Source organism: Nanorana parkeri, unplaced genomic scaffold, assembly GCF_000935625.1.
Source record: "Nanorana parkeri isolate BGI_ZX_2015 unplaced genomic scaffold, ASM93562v1 scaffold455, whole genome shotgun sequence".
NCBI lineage: Eukaryota > Metazoa > Chordata > Amphibia > Anura > Dicroglossidae > Nanorana > Nanorana parkeri.
Window position 1 is genome coordinate 910617 of NW_017306723.1, and position 6463 is coordinate 917079.

Consider the following 6463-nt stretch of genomic DNA (forward strand, 5'->3'; position numbering starts at 1 on the left):
AAGCCCATCAAAATTTCTTTTTAACCCCCTGAAATGCTCCAAAATATTCCCTCTTGTATGCCTAAAATGTCAAAGGATTGTCTTCTTTTCTTCTAACCACATGAAAAAAGCACAGGTGCAGTAATGTTTTGCTTGGCAATGGCATTGATTTAAAGCTGAATTCCAGGCAGATTATTATTATAATACATGATTTATATAGCTCCAACAGTTTGCGCAGCGCTTTACGAAACTGAGGGAGACAATACAATTAACAATACAATTTCAGTACAGGAAGTAGGAGGGCCCTGCTCATGAGAGCTGACAATCTAGTAGGAGGGGCAAGTGATACAAAAGGTAATCACTGTTTGGGATGATTTAGTGGAAGAGCTGAAAGTACTGTTATATCGAGGTGGAATAGGCGTTCCTGAAGAGATACGTTTTCAAGGATCGCCTAAAGGTGGACAGAGTAGGAGATCGGCAGACAGATTGGGGGAGGTAGTTCCAGAGGATGGGAGACACTCTGGAAAAATCCTGGAGGCGAGCATGCGAGGAGGTGACAAGCGAGCTGGAGAGTAGGAGGTCTTGGGAAGAACGAAGGGGGCGGTTTGGGTGAGATTTTGAGATGAGGGGGGTGATGTAGGTTGGGGCGTTGTGGCTTTGTAGGTTATTGCGGGGCGGAAGGGGGGTTTGGCGGACACTGATCGGTTTCAGTTGGTAAGGTGGATGAGTCTGGCAGCAGTGTTCATGATTGCCTTGAAGGGGGGATAGCCTGCTTAGTGGTAGGCCAACAAGGAGGGAGTTACAGTAGTCGAGGCGAGATATTACAAGGGTGTGAATAAGAAGCTTTGCGGTATCATTTGTTAAGAAGGGACGGATTTTGGGAATGTTACGACGATTGGGTCTGCAAGATTTGGATAGTGATTGGATGTGGGGCTGAAAGAAGAGCTCAGAATCAATGATTACTCCAAGCAACATGGCTTGACGGGAGGGGTTGATTGTAGTGCTGTTGATTGTGATGGAGAAGTCGGTGGAATACGGAGAGGAGGAAATATTAGAAGCTCAGTTTTGGACAGATTTAGTTTGAGTGGTGTGACATCCATGTCGATATGTCAGTGAGTAGGTTAGTGGTGTGAGAGGAGATAGAAGGAGTGAGCTGAGGGGTAGAGAGATATATTTGGGTGCCATCAGCATAGAGCTGGTAATGGAAGCTGTAGGAGGTTAATGTTATCAACTAACCCAGGGTGTAGGTGTAGATAGAGAATAGAAGGGGCCCACGGACAGAGGAAGAGTAGAGGAGGAAGTAGAGTTATAGGTGACACTGGAGGTGCGCTGGGATAGGTAGGAGGTGAACCATGAGAGAACAGAGCCTTGGAGGCCAAGGGATTGGAGTTAATTGAGGAGGAGTGGGTGGTCAACTGTGTCAAAAGCAGAAAGGTCCAGGAGTATGAGTATAGAGTAGTGGCCTGTGGTTTAAGCGGTTAGTAAATCGTTAGTGAGTTGTAGAAGGGCAATTTATGTGGAGTGTTGCAGACGAAAGCCAGAGTGAAAGGGGCCAAGGAGGTTGTTAGCAGTAAGGTGGCAGCTCAGGCGGTTGTAGACCAGGAGTTCAAGACATTCGGAGCAAGAAGATAGGTCTCAAATTGTTTAGACTTGTGGGCCCCATTGAGGGCTTTTTAAAAATGGGGTTCACCAATGCTTGTTATAGAGGTGTAGGGACGATGCCAGTGGAAAAGGAGAGGTTGAAGATTTGTGTAAGAGATTGTACAATAGAGCTAGAGGGTGACCGGAGTAGTTGTGAGGGGATGGAGTCCAAGGGGCAGGTAGTTAGGTGGGTGTTGGATAAAAGAGTGCCTACTTCATCTGCAGTGACAGGATCAAATGAAGAGAGTATTGAATGTGGTGATACAAAAGACACAAATGAATGCTGCTCTGTATTCATTAATACATGCTAAAATGTATTTTTAGATTCAGTCTGTGAAGTACCTGAAGTACCTGGAAGTGAGAAGCCACACAAGGAGCCAGTCAGTTCTGCTGCAGTGCAAGGAGCATGCTGATAGGAGGACAGACCACAGTGACATGCGAGTAATGAGTTAATCAGTTGGCGTCTTCTCCTTTTATTGTCACTTGCTCAGTGGGAAGGAGAGTTGTATGTGTTACTGAAGTGCAACAAAGAAAACTTTACTGTGTGGCCTGGCTTTGTTAATGTCAGGACTGGATAGACTGAAATACAACCATTGGCATGTAATACAGCTCTTTTATAGTGTATGTATTTTATTTGTGTATTTAGCTGTTTGCCTGGAGTTCAGCTATTATACGGTGCTTGAGCTGGAGATTTACTCTAACGAATTATAATTTCTGACTGTGAAAACTTGCCCTATTTGTGGTTTAATACAGTTGTGCTCAAAAGTTTGCATACCCTGGCAGAAATCTTGAAATTTTGGCATTGATATTTTACAATATGACTGATCATGCCAAAAAACTGTCCTTTATTTAAGGATAGTGATCATATGAAGCCATGTATTATCACATAGTTGTTTGACTCCCTTTTAAATCATAATGATAACAGAAATCACCCAAAATGGCCCTGATCAAAAGTGTACATACCCTGGAATGTTGGGCCTTGTTACAGACACACAAGGAAGGTGACACACACACAGGTTAAAATGGCAATAAAAGTTAATTTCCCACATATGTGGCTTTTTAAATCGCAATTAGTGTCTGTGTATAAAGTTTGTTAGCTCTCACGTGGATGCACTGAGCAGGCTAGATACTGAGCCATGGGGAGCAGAAAAGACCTGCGCAACAAGGTAATGGAACTTTATAAAGATGGAAAAGGATATAAAAAGATATCCAGAGCCTTGAAAATGCCAGTCAGTACTGTTCAATCACTTATTAACCACGCGACAGCAGGGAAGGGGGGGTGCAGTGCAGGGTCATACAAGCGATCAGCCGGCTGTAGAGCTGGCCAAACGCTTGTATGTAACAGCCGGTAAAAGCTGTTTACATTCCCGGTGGGATTGTGCTTGTGCGCGCCCGCTTCCCGCACGCCCACCCGCCGGGAGCCTCCGCCGTGCGCCCATATTTTTATGATGGGCAGGTGGCAAGGGGTTAAGAAGTGGAAATTTCGGGGATCTCTTGATACCAAGTCAAGGTCAGGTAGACCAAGAAAGATTGCAGCCACAACTTCCAGAAGAATTGTTCGGGATACAAAGAAATACCTCCAGGTAACCTCAGGAGAAAAAAAGGCTGCTCCGGAAAAAGATGGTGTGGTTGTTTAATAGAGCACAATATGACAATACTTGAACAAAAATGGTCTGCATGGTCGCGTGGCCAGAAAGAAGCCTTTACTGTGCATATACCACTGTGAAGCTTGGTAGTGGCTTACTGATGTTTTGGGTGTGTGCGAGCTCTAAAGACACAGAGAATCTTGTGAAAATTGATGGCAAGATGGAGGCAGCATGTTTTCAGAAAATACTGGCAGACAATTTGCATTCTTCTGCACGAAAGCTGTGCATGGGACGCTCTGGGACTTCCCAGCACGACAATGACCCTAAGCACAAGGCCATGTTAACCCTCCAGTGGTTACAGCAGAAAAAGTTGAAGGTTATGGAGTGGCCATCACCATCCCCTGACCTTAATATCATCGAGCCACTCTGAGGAGATCTCAAACGTGCGGTTCATGCAAGACAAACAAAGACTTTGCATGACCTAGAGGTATATTGCCAAGACGAATGGGCAGCTATACCACCTGCAAGAATTCAGGGCCTCATAGGCAACTATTACAAAAGACTGCACTCTGTCATTGATGCTAAAGGGGGCAATACACAGTATTAAGAACTAAGGGTATGCAGAGTTTTCAACAGGGGTCATTTAATTGTTTTTATTAGCTGCCATGTTTTATGATTGTGCCATTCTGTTATGACCTACAGTTGAATATGAATCCCATAAGAAATAAAAGAAATGTGTTTTGCCTGTTCACTCAGGTTTTCCTTAAAAATGTTACATATATTACCAATCCTCCAAGGGCATGCAAACTTTTGAACACAACTGTACATTCTGCCTTGTATGCATTACTGGAATGTTTGTGCTTATTTTTAGCTTAGAGACTTTTATCCTGTTTACAATAGAATATCTCATTAATACATTCAGAGACAGATCAGAAGCAGAGCGATAGTCGGGACAGATCGCTGATGTCAGATCAAACAGCTGCATTACAAATGTGTGTCATCTAACAGATTGGAGTTTATACAAAAGCTTTTGTGCTAGAAAACATTAGAGAAACTTTTCTGTACTTTTATTAAATTTGAACACATACAGTAATTACACTGCCATTTTGCATTTCATTGGCTCTGAATGATCATGTTAACTGCCAGGGTTCACTATGTTGGCTCTGGCTTTTACCACATTACATGTCAACTTTTACTATATTAGTTTACATGTGACTTCATCTCACTGCGGGGGTTACACTACAAGTACTAAAAAATTATTGTGGCCTCTACTTCTTAAAACACCAAACTGGTGCTAAAGGCTAAAGGACAATATGCAGGAATATGGTATGTTGTCTGTGTTGGAGTCTCAATAGTCAAAACCATCATGCTGCCAGCATAACGCTCATTATGTTCACCATCATATTAATAATCATGTGACCTCATACTGCCTTACTGCCAATGTTTACTACATTGACTGATGGATCACATAAGCATCATCAACCTGCATCCTTTCATTACATTGGCTCTTGTGAAAGAGACCATGGACTAGGGTATACCTAGGATGTTACCTTACATTTACAGGTCTATTCACTAAAGGGTGAAGAGTTTGGAGAAGGCAGGGGAAGTGAACACTGTACATGGCACTAGCTGGTTATGGCCTGCCCTCTCTGCTGGGTTCAATAACTCTGTGTCTCCCTGGTCTCTACTGCTTAAAAGGAGGATGTACAATTATCCAGTGCAGTCATTTGGGTAAAATGGCCGAGCTCGGCTATTGCACCCAGGGGCTGACTGGCAACTTTTAGCCCAGGGGGCAAGTACAACCCAGAGGCCCATGGTGCGGCAACTTGGCCCACCTCCCGCTCTGCCTCTTCCCCGCATTCTCCCCGCCCCCGTCTGCCACTTTTGCCATCCATGTAACAGTAGTGTGAATGTATTTATGGGTTTAGGAAATGTAAAGCACACTGGTAGGGGAGGGATGCCTCGTCAGGGCTGTGCACGTGCATGACTGCTGCGACCCTAGAAGTTCTGCCACTAATTCAGAAATACATTGTACAGCATTGCAGAATGGCATTGGCTATAGAGAACTACAATTCTCAGCAATACATTACACAACAATGCAGAATACCATCAGCTATAGTGGACTATAAATCACAGCAATAATGACTACCAACAGCTATAGAGAACTACAATCTCCAGCAATACCATTATACAGCAATGCAGAACTGCATCAACTATAGAGAACTACAATTCCCAGCAATACCATTATACAGCAATGCAGAACTGCATCAACTATAGAGAATCTCCACATGGGAAGTCCATGGGTTGATTCCTTTCGAGTGAATAAAATGAAGATTCACTAAAATCTTTTGTTATTTTGTCGTTTCTGGAGTGCTGGTGACATCCATATCCAACGGCTGTACCAGGTAGACGCGGCATGTTAGAAGGCCCCCTGCTGGAGCCTCCCGAGCATCTCCTTGAGGAGCAGCGGCCGCACCATTCAAAGAGCCGCGTCGGATGCGGAGGGCGGGCGGCCGGGTGCAGGTGGCAGCGGCCGGGGGTCAAGGGGCCGTTCGCGGTGGCATCAGAAAGGCCCGGGGGGCAATTGCCACCCTGCCCCCCGGCCCAGTCCGCCCCTGATTGCACCTGATACAACCACCTTACATCATAGAGATGCAGGGCCATTCCGTGTTCTGTCAGACTGCTAAAATGAAGCCCAGGAATTGGGTTTTGCGGAGTAAATGCTATTTTTTATGATCTTTGCACTGCTAAGCTTTCCTTCCTGCCAGCCTGTATAAAAACAGGATATAGCTTGCTGAAATTTATTACCTATCCCTACTCTCTGCTCCGTGATTTATATTTTGATATCTCGAGACTTTCCCCATCATGTAGCCGAGAACTATAGAAGGAAGCAATTCGCAGCCTGGCTGTAAATCCCTCTCAGTAAACAGGCGTTAGGAATATGGTAAAAATGGTTGTTGCAACCTGAGGAGTAGCAGGCATTGTCTGGAATATCAATATTGTACATGCCTCACTCTACAGGACTCTTCCACCAGATGAAGAAAATGCCTTGCTCAACCAGAGATGATCCCATACTAGGAACGAGGCATCAGAAGCTGGTTGCCTATGTCATGGCATTGGCAACCTATAGACTATTACACAAGCAGATGTTATTTAGATTATTGTAGATGTTAACATCCTGGGCCCTGCAGTTCAAGAGAAAGGCTTAGGGCCTGTTCATATGAGATCAGGTCCTGATCAGGTGCTGATCAGCAGAC

At 44.6% G+C, this 6463-nt stretch overlaps 1 long non-coding RNA gene across 1 annotated transcript; it reads left to right on the forward strand.

The window, feature by feature from the left end:
- Nucleotides 1-493: 493 nt before the first annotated feature.
- Nucleotides 494-3595, forward strand: LOC108790229. The gene is made up of 3 exons (XR_001941437.1): nt 494-627; nt 1864-1866; nt 3583-3595. It is a non-coding gene; the product is annotated as an uncharacterized LOC108790229 (long non-coding RNA).
- The last annotated feature ends 2868 nt before the right edge of the window (nt 3596-6463 follow it).